Here is a 14,197-nt window from a genome sequence, read left to right on the forward strand (position 1 = left end):
TTTTTCACAACTTTTCAGGCTCTTCATGTTTTTGAACACGGTTTCATGCTCCTCCTATTTTTCATACCGTTTCATGCTCCTCCTATTTTTCAGACATTTCATGCTCCTCATATTTTTGACACCTTTTGAAGCTCTTCATATTTTTCACATCTTTTCAGGCTCTTCATGTTTTTCAACACCGTTTCATGCTCCTCCTATTTTTCAGACCATTTCATGCTCCTCATATTTTTGACACCTTTTGAACCTCTTCATATATTTCACACCTTTTCAGGCTTTTCATGTTTTTCAACACCGCTTCATGATCCTGCTATTTTTCAGAGCATTTCATGCTCCTCATATTTTTGACACCTTTTGAATCTCTTCATATATTTCACACCTTTTCAGGCTCTTCATGTTTTTGAACACCACTTCATGCTCCTCCTATTTTTCAGACCGTTTCATGCTCCTCATGTATTTCACACCTTTTGAAGCTCTTCATATTTTTCACACCTTTTGAAGCTCTTCATAATTTTCACAGCTTTTCAGGCTCTTCATGTTTTTGAACACCGCTTCATGCTCCTCCTATTTTTCAGACTGGTTCATGCTCCTCATATTTTTGACACCTTTTGAAGCTCTTCATATTTTTCACACCTTTTCATGTTCTTCATGTTTTTCAACACCGCTTCATGCTTCTCCTATTTTTCAGACCGTTTCATGCTCCTCATATTTTTGACACCTTTTGAAGCTCTTCATATTTTTCACACATTTTCAGGCTCTTCATGTTTTTCAACACCGATTCATGCTCCTCATATTTTTGACACCTTTTGAATCTCTTCATATTTTTCACACCTTTTCAGGCTCTTCATGTTTTTGAACACCGTTTCATGATCCTCCTATTTTTCATACCGTTTCATGCTCCTCATTTTTTTGACACCTTTTGAATCTCTTCATATTTTTCACACCTTTTCAGGCTCTTCATGTTTTTGAACACCGCTTCATGCTCCTCCTATTTTTCAGACCGTTTCATGCTCCTCATGTATTTCTCACCTTTTGAAGCTCTTCACATTTTTCACACCTTTTCAGGCTCTTTATGTTTTTGACCACCGCTTCATGCTCCTCCTATTTTTCAGACCGTTTCATACGCCTCATATTTTTGACACCTTTGGAAGCTCTTCATATTTTTCACACCTTTTGAAGCTCTTCATATTTTTCACACCTTTTCAGGCTCTTCATGTTTTTCAACATCGCTCATGCTCCTCCTATTTTTTAGACCGTTTCATGCTCCTCATGCATTTCACACCTTTTGAAGCTCTTCATATTTTTCACACCTTTTCAGGCTCTTCATGTTTTTGAACACTGTTTCATGCTCCTCCTATTTTTCAGACCGTTTCATGCTCCTCGTATTTTTGACTCCTTTTGAAGCTCTTCATATTTTTCACACCTTTTCAGGATCTTCATGTTTCTCAACACCACTTCATGCTCCTCGTATTTTTCAGGCCGTTTCATGCTCCTGCTATTTTTGACACCTTTTGAAGCTCTTCATATTTTTCACACCTTTTCAGGCTCTTCATGTTTTTCAACAACACTTCATGCTCCTCCTATTTTTCTGAGCGTTTCATGCTCCTCATATTTTTACACCTTCTGAAGCTCTTCATATTTTTCACACCTTTTCAGTCTCTTCATATTTTTGAACACGGTTTCATGCTCCTCCTATTTTTCAGAACGTTTCATGCTCCTCATATTTTTATACCTTTGGAAGCTCTTCACGTTTTTCACACCTTTTCAGGCTCTTCATGTTTTTCAACACCGCTTCTTGATCTTCCTATTTTTCAGACCGTTTCATGCTCCTCATGTATTTCTCACCATTTGAAGCTCCTCATATTTTTGACACCTTTTGAAGCTCTTCATATATTTCACACCTTTTCAGGCACTTCATGTTTTTCAACACCTTTTCATGCTCCTCCTATTTTTCAAAACGTTTCATGCTCATCTCATTTTTGACACCTCTGGAAGCTCTTCATATTTTTCACACCTTTTGAAGCTCTTCATATTTTTCAAAGTTTTCATTCTCTTCATGTTTTCAACACCGCTTCATACTCCTTCTATTTTTCAGACCGTTACATGCACCTCATATTTTTGACACTTTTTGAGGCTTTTCATATTTTTCACACCTTTTCATTCTTTTCATGTTTTTGAACACCATTTAATGCTCCTCCTATTTTTCACACTTTTTGAAGCTCTTCATATTTTTCACACTTTTTCATGCTCTTCATGTTTTTGAACACCGTTTCATGCTCCTCCTATTTTTCACACCTTTTGAAGCTCTTCATATTTTTCAAACCTTTTCATGCTTTTCATGTTTTTGAACACCGTTTCATGATCCTCCTATTTTTCAGACCCTGTCATGCTCCTCATTTTTTTGACAACTTTTGAATCTCTTCATATTTTTCACACCTTTTCAGGCTCTTTATGTTTTTGACCACAGCTTCATGCTCCTGCTATTTTTCAGACCGTTTCATGCGCCTCATATTTTTGACACCTTTTGAAGCTCTTCAGATTTTTCACACCTTTTCAGGCTCTTCATGTTTTTGAACACTGTTTCATGCTCCTCCTATATTTCAGACCGTTTCATGCTCCTCATATTTTTGACATCTTTCCAAACTCTTCATATATTTCACATCTTTTTAGGCTCTTCATGTTTTTCAGAACCGCTTCATGATCCTCCTATCTTTCAGACCGTTTCATGCTCCTCCTATTTTTGACACCTTTTGAAGCTCTTCATATTTTTCACACCTTTTCAAGCTCTTCATGTTTTTCAACACCGCTTCATGCTCTTCATATTTTTCACACCTTTTGTAACTCTTCATATTTTTCACACCTTTTCAGTCTCTTCATATTTTTGAACACAGTTTCATGCTCCTCCTATTTTTCAGAACGTTTCGTGCTCCTCATATTTTTATACCTTTGGAAGCTCTTCACATTTTTCACACCTTTTCAGGCTCTTCATGTTTTTCAACACCGCTTCTTGATCTTCCTATTTTTCAGACCGTGTCATGCTCCTCATGTATTTCTCACCATTTGAAGCTCCTCATATTTTTACACCTTTTGAAGCTCTTCATATATTTCACACCTTTTCAGGCACTTCAGGTTTTTCAACACCACTTCATGCTCCTCCTATTTTTCAAAACGTTTCATGCTCATCTCATTTTTGACAACTCTGGAAGTTCTTCATATTTTTCACACCTTTTGAAGCTCTTCATATTTTTCAAAGTTTTCATTCTCTTCATGTTTTTCAACACCGCTTCATACTCCTTCTATTTTTCAGACCGTTACATGCACCTCATATTTTTGACACGTTTTGAGGCTTTTCATATTTTTCACACCTTTTCATGCTTTTCATGTTTTTGAACAACATTTAATGCTCCTCCTATTTTTCACACCTTTTGAAGCTCTTCATATTTTTCACACTTTTTCAGGCTCTTCATATTTTTGAACACCGTTTCATGCTCCTCATATTTTTGACATCGTGTGAAGCTCTTCATATTTTTCACACTTTTTCATGCTCTTCATGTTTTTGAACACCGTTTCATGCTCCTCCTATTTTTCACACCGTTTGAAGCTCTTCATATTTTTCACACCTTTTCATGCTCTTCATGTTTTTGAACACTGTTTCATGATCCTCCTATTTTTCAGACCATGTCATCCTCCTCATTTTTCTGACAACTTTTGAATCTCTTCATATTTTTCACACCTTTTCAGGCTCTTCATATTTTTGAACACCGCTTAACGCTCCTCCTATTTTTCAGACCGTTTCATGCTCCTCATATATTTCTCACCTTTTGAAGCTCTTCATATTATTCACACCTTTTCAGGCTCTTTATGTTTTTGACCACAGCTTCATGCTCCTGCTATTTTTCAGACCGTTTCATGCGCCTCATATTTTTGACACCTTTTGAAGCTCTTCAGATTTTTCACACCTTTTCAGGCTCTTCATGATTTTTAGCACCGCTTCATGATCCTCCTATTTTTCAGACCGTTTCATGCTCCTCCTATTTTTGACACCTTTTGAAGCTCTTCTTATTTTTCACGCCTTTTCAAGCTCTTCATGTTTTTCAACACCGCTTCATGCTCTTCATATTTTTCACACCTTTTGTATCTCTTCATATTTTTCACACCTTTTCAGGCTCTTCATGTTTTTCAACACCGATTCATGCTCCTCCTATTTTTCAGACCGATTCATTCTCCTCATACTTTTGACACCTTTTGAAACTCTTTGTATTTTTCACACCTTTCAGACTCTTCATGTTTTTCAACACCGCTTCATTCTCCTCCTATTTTTCAGACCGTTTCATGCTCCTCATATTTTCCACATCTTTTGAAGCTCTTCATATTTTTCACACCTTTTCAGGCTGTTCATGTTTTTGAACACCGCTTCATGCTCCTCCTATTTTTCAGACCGTTTCATGCTCCTCATGTCTTTCACACCTTTTAAAGCTCTTCATATTTTTCACACCTTTTCCGGCCCTTCATATTTTTGAACATGGTTTCATGCTCCTCCTATTTTTCAGAACGTTTCATGCTCCTCATATTTTTACACCTTTGGAAGCTCTTCACATTTTTCACACCTTTTCAGGCTCTTCATGTTTTTCAACACCGCTTCTTGATCTTCCTATTTTTCAGACCGTTTCATGCTCCTCATGTATTTCTCACCATTTGAAGCTCTTCATATTTTTCACACCTTTTGAAGCTCTTCCTATATTTCACACTTTTTCAGGCACTTCATGTTATTCAACACCACTTCATGCTCCTCCTATTTTTCAAAACGTTTCATGCTCATCTCATTTTTCACACCTCTGGAAGCTCTTCATATTTTTCACACCTTTTGAAGCTCTTCATATTTTTCAAAAGTTTTCATTCTCTTCATGTTTCTCAACACCGCTTCATGCTCCTTCTATTTTTCAAAACGTTTCATGCTCATCTCATTTTTCACACCTCTGGAAGCTCTTCATATTTTTCACACCTTTTGAAGCTCTTCATATTTTTCAAAAGTTTTCATTCTGTTCATGTTTCTCAACACCGCTTCATGCTCCTTCTATTTTTCAGACCGTTACATGCTCCTCATATTTTTGACACGATTTGAGGCTTTTCATATTTTTCACACCTTTTCATGCTCTTCATGTTTTTAAACACCATTTCATGCTCCTCCTATTTTTCATACCTTTTTAAGCTCTTCATATTTTTCACACTTTTTCAGGCTCTTCATGTTTTTGAACACCGTTTCATGCTCCTCATATTTTTGACACCTTTTGAAGCTCTTTATATTTTTCACACTTTTTCATGCTCTTCATGTTTTTGAACACCGTTTCATGCTCCTCCTATTTTTCACACCTTTTTAAGCTCTTCATATATTTCACACCTTTTCATGCTCTTCATGTTTTTGAACACCGTTTCATGATCCTCCTATTTTTCATACCGTTTCATGCTCCTCATATTTTTGACATCGTGTGAAGCTCTTCATATTTTTCACACTTTTTCATGCTCTTCATGCTTTTGAACACCGTTTCATGCTCCTCCTATTTTTCAGAACGTTTCATGCTCCTCATATTTTTACACCTTTGGAAGCTCTTCATATTTTTCACACCTTTTCAGGCTCTTCATGTTTTTCAAAGCCACTTCATGCTTCTCCTATTTTTCAGACCGTTTCATGCTCCTCTCATTTCTGACACCTTTTGAAGCTCTTCATATATTTCACATATTTTCAGGCTCTTCATGTTTTTCAACACCACTTCATGCTCCTCCTATTTTTCAGTCCGTTTCATGCTCCTCCTGTATTTCACACCTTTTGAAGCTCTTCATATTTTTCACACCTTTTCAGGGTCTTCATGTTTTTTACACCGCTTCATGCTCCTCCTATTTTTCAGACTGTTTCATGCTCCTCCTATTTTTGACACCTTTTGAAGCTCTTCATATTTCACACCATTTCAGGCTCTTCATATTTTTGAACACCGTTTAATGCTCCTCCTATTTTTCAGACCGTTTCATGCTCCTCATATTTTTGACACCTTTTGAAGCTCTTCATATTTTACCCACCTTTTCAGGCTCTTCATGTTTTTCAACACCGTTTCATGCTCCTCATGTATTTCCAACCGTTTGAAGCTCTTCATATTTTTCACAACTTTTCAGGCTCTTCATGTTTTTGAACACGGTTTCATGCTCCTCCTATTTTTCATACCTTTTCATGCTCCTCCTATTTTTCAGACATTTCATGCTCCTCATATTTTTGACACCTTTTGAAGCTCTTCATATTTTTCACATCTTTTCAGGCTCTTCATGTTTTTCAACACCGTTTCATGCTCCTCCTGTTTTTCAGACCATTTCATGCTCCTCATATTTTTGTCACATTTTGAACCTCTTCATATTTTTCACACCTTTTCAGGCTTTTCATGTTTTTCAACACCGCTTCATGATCCTCCTATTTTTCAGAGCATTTCATGCTCCTCATATTTTTGACACCTTTTGAATCTCTTCATATATTTCACACCTTTTCAGGCTCTTCATGTTTTTGAACACCGCTTCATGCTCCTCCTATTTTTCAGACCGTTTCATGCTCCTCATGTATTTCACACCTTTTGAAGCTCTTCATATTTTCCACACCTTTTGAAGCTCTTCATATTTTTCAAACGTTTTCAGGCTCTTCATTTTTTTCAACACCGCTTCTTGCTCCTCCTATTTTTCAGATCGTTTCATACTCCTCATATTTTTGACACGTTTTGAAGCTCTTCATGTTTTTCACACGTTTTCAGGCTCTTCATGTCTTTGAACACCGTTTCATGCTGCTCCTATTTTTCAGATCTTTTCATGCTCCTCATATTTTTGACACATTTGAAGCTCTTCATTTTTTTCACACCTTTTGAAGCTCTTCATATTTTTCACACCTTTTCAGGCTCTTCATGTTTATTACACCGCTTCATGCTGCTACTATTTTTCAGACCGTTTCATGCTCCTCATATTTTTGACACCTTTTGAAGGTCTTCATATCTTTCACACCTTCAGGCTCTTCATGTTTTTTACACCGCTTCATGCTGCTCCTATTTTTCAGACCGTTTCATGCTCCTCCTATTTTTGACACCTTTTGAAGCTCTTCATATTTTTCACACCTTTTCAGGCTCTTCATGTTTTTGAACACCGTTTCATGCTCCTCCTATTTTTCAGACCGTTTCATGCTCCTCATATTTTTGACACCTTTTGAAGCTCGTCATATTTTTCACACCTTTTCAGCGTCTTCATGTTTTTGAACACCGTTTCATGCTCCTCCTATTTTTCAGACTGTTTCATGCTCCTCCTGTTTTTGACACCTTTTGAAGCTCTTCATATTTCACACCATTTCAGGCTCTTCATATTTTTGATCACCGTTTAATGCTCCTCCTATTTTTCAGACCGTTTCATGCTCCTCATATTTTTGACACCTTTTGAAGCTCTTCATATTTTACCCACCTTTTCAGGCTCTTCATGTTTTTCAACACCGTTTCATGCTCCTCATGTATTTCCAACCGTTTGAAGCTCTTCATATTTTTCACAACTTTTCAGGCTCTTCATGTTTTTGAACACGGTTTCATGCTCCTCCTATTTTTCAGACCGTTTCATGCTCCTCATGTATTTCACACCTTTTAAAGCTCTTCATATTTTTCACACCTTTTCAGGCTCTTCATGTTTTTGAACACCGTTTCATTCTCCTCCAATTTTTCAGACCGTTTCATGCTCCTCATATTTTTGACACCTTCTGAAACTCTTCATATTTTTCACACCTTTTCAGGCTCCCCATGTTTTTCAACACGGCTTCATGATCCTACTGTTTTTCACACCGTTTCATGTTCCTCATATTTTTGACACGTTTTGAAGCTCTTCATATTTTTCACACCTTTTCAGGCTCTTGATGTTTTTGAACACCGTTTCATGCTCCTCCGATTTTTCAGACCGTTTCATGCTCCTCATATTTTTGACACCTTTTGAAGCTCTTCATATTTTTCACACCTTTTCAGGCTCTTCATGTTTTTCAAAGCCACTTCATGCTTCTCCTATTTTTCAGACCGTTTCATGCTCCTCTCATTTCTGACACCTTTTGAAGCTCTTCATATATTTCACATATTTTCAGGCTCTTCATGTTTTTTTACACCGCTTCATGCTCCTCCTATTTTTCAGACTGTTTCATGCTCCTCCTATTTTTGACACCTTTTGAAGCTCTTCATATTTCACACCATTTCAGGCTCTTCATATTTTTAAACACCGTTTAATGCTCCTCCTATTTTTCAGACCGTTTCATGCTCCTCATATTTTTGACACCTTTTGAAGCTCTTCATATTTTACCCACCTTTACAGGCTCTTCATGTTTTTCAACACCGTTTCATGCTCCTCATATATTTCCAACCGTTTGAAGCTCTTCATATTTTTCACAACTTTTCAGGCTCTTCATGTTTTTGAACACGGTTTCATGCTCCTCCTATTTTTCATACCGTTTCATGCTCCTCCTATTTTTCAGACATTTCATGCTCCTCATATTTTTGACACCTTTTGAAGCTCTTCATATTTTTCACATCTTTTCAGGCTCTTCATGTTTTTCAACACCGTTTCATGCTCCTCCTATTTTTCAGACCATTTCATGCTCCTCATATTTTTGACACCTTTTGAACCTCTTCATATTTTTCACACCTTTTCAGGCTTTTCATGTTTTTCAACACCGCTTCATGATCCTGCTATTTTTCAGAGCATTTCATGCTCCTCATATTTTTGACACCTTTTGAATCTCTTCATATATTTCACACCTTTTCAGGCTCTTCATGTTTTTGAACACCACTTCATGCTCCTCCTATTTTTCAGACCGTTTCATGCTCCTCATGTATTTCACACCTTTTGAAGCTCTTCATATTTTTCACACCTTTTGAAGCTCTTCATAATTTTCACAGCTTTTCAGGCTCTTCATGTTTTTGAACACCGCTTCATGCTCCTCCTATTTTTCAGACTGGTTCATGCTCCTCATATTTTTGACACCTTTTGAAGCTCTTCATATTTTTCACACCTTTTCATGTTCTTCATGTTTTTCAACACCGCTTCATGCTTCTCCTATTTTTCAGACCGTTTCATGCTCCTCATATTTTTGACACCTTTTGAAGCTCTTCATATTTTTCACACATTTTCAGGCTCTTCATGTTTTTCAACACCGATTCATGCTACTCATATTTTTGACACCTTTTGAATCTCTTCATATTTTTCACACATTTTCAGGCTCTTCATGTTTTTGAACACCGTTTCATGATCCTCCTATTTTTCATACCGTTTCATGCTCCTCATTTTTTTGACACCTTTTGAATCTCTTCATATTTTTCACACCTTTTCAGGCTCTTCATGTTTTTGAACACCGCTTCATGCTCCTCCTATTTTTCAGACCGTTTCATGCTCCTCATGTATTTCTCACCTTTTGAAGCTCTTCACATTTTTCACACCTTTTCAGGCTCTTTATGTTTTTGACCACCGCTTCATGCTCCTCCTATTTTTCAGACCGTTTCATACGCCTCATATTTTTGACACCTTTGGAAGCTCTTCATATTTTTCACACCTTTTGAAGCTCTTCATATTTTTCACACCTTTTCAGGCTCTTCATGTTTTTCAACATCGCTCATGCTCCTCCTATTTTTTAGACCGTTTCATGCTCCTCATGCATTTCACACCTTTTGAAGCTCTTCATATTTTTCACACCTTTTCAGGCTCTTCATGTTTTTGAACACTGTTTCATGCTCCTCCTATTTTTCAGACCGTTTCATGCTCCTCGTATTTTTGACTCCTTTTGAAGCTCTTCATATTTTTCACACCTTTTCAGGATCTTCATGTTTCTCAACACCACTTCATGCTCCTCGTATTTTTCAGGCCGTTTCATGCTCCTGCTATTTTTGACACCTTTTGAAGCTCTTCATATTTTTCACACCTTTTCAGGCTCTTCATGTTTTTCAACAAAACTTCATGCTCCTCCTATTTTTCTGAGCGTTTCATGCTCCTCATATTTTTACACCTTCTGAAGCTCTTCATATTTTTCACACCTTTTCAGTCTCTTCATATTTTTGAACACGGTTTCATGCTCCTCCTATTTTTCAGAACGTTTCATGCTCCTCATATTTTTATACCTTTGGAAGCTCTTCACATTTTTCACATCTTTTCAGGCTCTTCATGTTTTTCAACACCGCTTCTTGATCTTCCTATTTTTCAGACCGTTTCATGCTCCTCATGTATTTCTCACCATTTGAAGCTCCTCATATTTTTGACACCTTTTGAAGCTCTTCATATATTTCACACCTTTTCAGGCACTTCATGTTTTTCAACACCATTTCATGCTCCTCCTATTTTTCAAAACGTTTCATGCTCATCTCATTTTTGACACCTCTGGAAGCTCTTCATATTTTTCACACCTTTTGAAACTCTTCATATTTTTCAAAGTTTTCATTCTCTTCATGTTTTCAACACCGCTTCATACTCCTTCTATTTTTCAGACCGTTACATGCACCTCATATTTTTGACACTTTTTGAGGCTTTTCATATTTTTCACACCTTTTCATTCTTTTCATGTTTTTGAACACCATTTAATGCTCCTCCTATTTTTCACACTTTTTGAAGCTCTTCATATTTTTCACACTTTTTCATGCTCTTCATGTTTTTGAACACCGTTTCATGCTCCTCCTATTTTTCACACCTTTTGAAGCTCTTCATATTTTTCAAACCTTTTCATGCTTTTCATGTTTTTGAACACCGTTTCATGATCCTCCTATTTTTCAGACCATGTCATGCTCCTCATTTTTTTGACAACTTTTGAATCTCTTCATATTTTTCACACCTTTTCAGGCTCTTCATGTTTTTGAACACCGCTTCACGCTCCTCCTATTTTTCAGACCGTTTCATGCTCCTCATATATTTCTCACCTTTTGAAGCTCTTCATATTATTCACACCTTTTCAGGCTCTTTATGTTTTTGACCACAGCTTCATGATCCTGCTATTTTTCAGACCGTTTCATGCGCCTCATATTTTTGACACCTTTTGAAGCTCTTCAGATTTTTCACACCTTTTCAGGCTCTTCATGTTTTTGAACACTGTTTCATGCTCCTCCTATTTTTCAGACCGTTTCATGCTCCTCATATTTTTGACATCTTTCCAAACTCTTTATATATTTCACATCTTTTTAGGCACTTCTTGTTTTTCAGAACCGCTTCATGATCCTCCTATCTTTCAGACCGTTTCATGCTCCTCCTATTTTTGACACCTTTTGAAGCTCTTCATATTTTTCACGCCTTTTCAAGCTCTTCATGTTTTTCAACACCGCTTCATGCTCTTCATATTTTTCACACCTTTTGTAACTCTTCATATTTTTCACACCTTTTCAGTCTCTTCATATTTTTGAACACAGTTTCATGCTCCTCCTATTTTTCAGAACGTTTCGTGCTCCTCATATTTTTATACCTTTGGAAGCTCTTCACATTTTTCACACCTTTTCAGGCTCTTCATGTTTTTCAACACCGCTTCTTGATCTTCCTATTTTTCAGACCGTGTCATGCTCCTCATGTATTTCTCACCATTTGAAGCTCCTCATATTTTTACACCTTTTGAAGCTCTTCATATATTTCACACCTTTTCAGGCACTTCAGGTTTTTCAACACCACTTCATGCTCCTCCTATTTTTCAAAACGTTTCATGCTCATCTCATTTTTGACAACTCTGGAAGTTCTTCATATTTTTCACACCTTTTGAAGCTCTTCATATTTTTCAAAGTTTTCATTCTCTTCATGTTTTTCAACACCGCTTCATACTCCTTCTATTTTTCAGACCGTTACATGCACCTCATATTTTTGACACGTTTTGAGGCTTTTCATATTTTTCACACCTTTTCATGCTTTTCATGTTTTTGAACAACATTTAATGCTCCTCCTATTTTTCACACCTTTTGAAGCTCTTCATATTTTTCACACTTTTTCAGGCTCTTCATGTTTTTGAACACCGTTTCATGCTCCTCATATTTTTGACATCGTGTGAAGCTCTTCATATTTTTCACACCTTTTCATGCTCTTCATGTTTTTGAACACTGTTTCATGATCCTCCTATTTTTCAGACCATGTCATGCTCCTCATTTTTCTGACAACTTTTGAATCTCTTCATATTTTTCACACCTTTTCAGGCTCTTCATATTTTTGAACACCGCTTAACGCTCCTCCTATTTTTCAGACCGTTTCATGCTCCTCATATATTTCTCACCTTTTGAAGCTCTTCATATTATTCACACCTTTTCAGGCTCTTTATGTTTTTGACCACAGCTTCATGCTCCTGCTATTTTTCAGACCGTTTCATGCGCCTCATATTTTTGACACCTTTTGAAGCTCTTCAGATTTTTCACACCTTTTCAGGCTCTTCATGATTTTTAGCACCGCTTCATGATCCTCCTATTTTTCAGACCGTTTCATGCTCCTCCTATTTTTGACACCTTTTGAAGCTCTTCTTATTTTTCACGCCTTTTCAAGCTCTTCATGTTTTTCAACACCGCTTCATGCTCTTCATATTTTTCACACCTTTTGTATCTCTTCATATTTTTCACACCTTTTCAGGCTCTTCATGTTTTTCAACACCGATTCATGCTCCTCCTATTTTTCAGACCGATTCATTCTCCTCATACTTTTGACACCTTTTGAAACTCTTTGTATTTTTCACACCTTTCAGACTCTTCATGTTTTTCAACACCGCTTCATTCTCCTCCTATTTTTCAGACCGTTTCATGCTCCTCATATTTTCCACATCTTTTGAAGCTCTTCATATTTTTCACACCTTTTCAGGCTGTTCATGTTTTTGAACACCGCTTCATGCTCCTCCTATTTTTCAGACCGTTTCATGCTCCTCATGTATTTCACACCTTTTAAAGCTCTTCATATTTTTCACACCTTTTCAGGCTCTTCATATTTTTGAACATGGTTTCATGCTCCTCCTATTTTTCAGAACGTTTCATGCTCCTCATATTTTTACACCTTTGGAAGCTCTTCACATTTTTCACACCTTTTCAGGCTCTTCATGTTTTTCAACACCGCTTCTTGATCTTCTTATTTTTCAGACCGTTTCATGCTCCTCATGTATTTCTCACCATTTGAAGCTCTTCATATTTTTCACACCTTTTGAAGCTCTTCCTATATTTCACACTTTTTCAGGCACTTCATGTTATTCAACACCACTTCATGCTCCTCCTATTTTTCAAAACGTTTCATGCTCATCTCATTTTTCACACCTCTGGAAGCTCTTCATATTTTTCACACCTTTTGAAGCTCTTCATATTTTTCAAAAGTTTTCATTCTCTTCATGTTTCTCAACACCGCTTCATGCTCCTTCTATTTTTCAAAACGTTTCATGCTCATCTCATTTTTCACACCTCTGGAAGCTCTTCATATTTTTCACACCTTTTGAAGCTCTTCATATTTTTCAAAAGTTTTCATTCTGTTCATGTTTCTCAACACTGCTTCATGCTCCTTCTATTTTTCAGACCGTTACATGCTCCTCATATTTTTGACACGATTTGAGGCTTTTCATATTTTTCACACCTTTTCATGCTCTTCATGTTTTTAAACACCATTTCATGCTCCTCCTATTTTTCATACCTTTTTAAGCTCTTCATATTTTTCACACTTTTTCAGGCTCTTCATGTTTTTGAACACCGTTTCATGCTCCTCATATTTTTGACACCTTTTGAAGCTCTTTATATTTTTCACACTTTTTCATGCTCTTCATGTTTTTGAACACCGTTTCATGCTCCTCCTATTTTTCACACCTTTTTAAGCTCTTCATATATTTCACACCTTTTCATGCTCTTCATGTTTTTGAACACCGTTTCATGATCCTCCTATTTTTCATACCGTTTCATGCTCCTCATATTTTTGACATCGTGTGAAGCTCTTCATATTTTTCACACTTTTTCATGCTCTTCATGTTTTTGAACACCGTTTCATGCTCCTCCTATTTTTCAGAACGTTTCATGCTCCTCATATTTTTACACCTTTGGAAGCTCTTCACATTTTTCACACCTTTTCAGGCTCTTCCTGTTTTTCAACACCGCTTCTTGATCTTCCTATTTATCAGACCGTTTCATGCTCCTCATGTATTTCTCACCATTTGAATCTCTTCATATTTTTCACACCTTTTCAGGCTCTT

This window comes from Dama dama, chromosome 8, assembly GCF_033118175.1.
Source record: "Dama dama isolate Ldn47 chromosome 8, ASM3311817v1, whole genome shotgun sequence".
NCBI classification, from domain to species: Eukaryota; Metazoa; Chordata; class Mammalia; order Artiodactyla; family Cervidae; genus Dama; species Dama dama.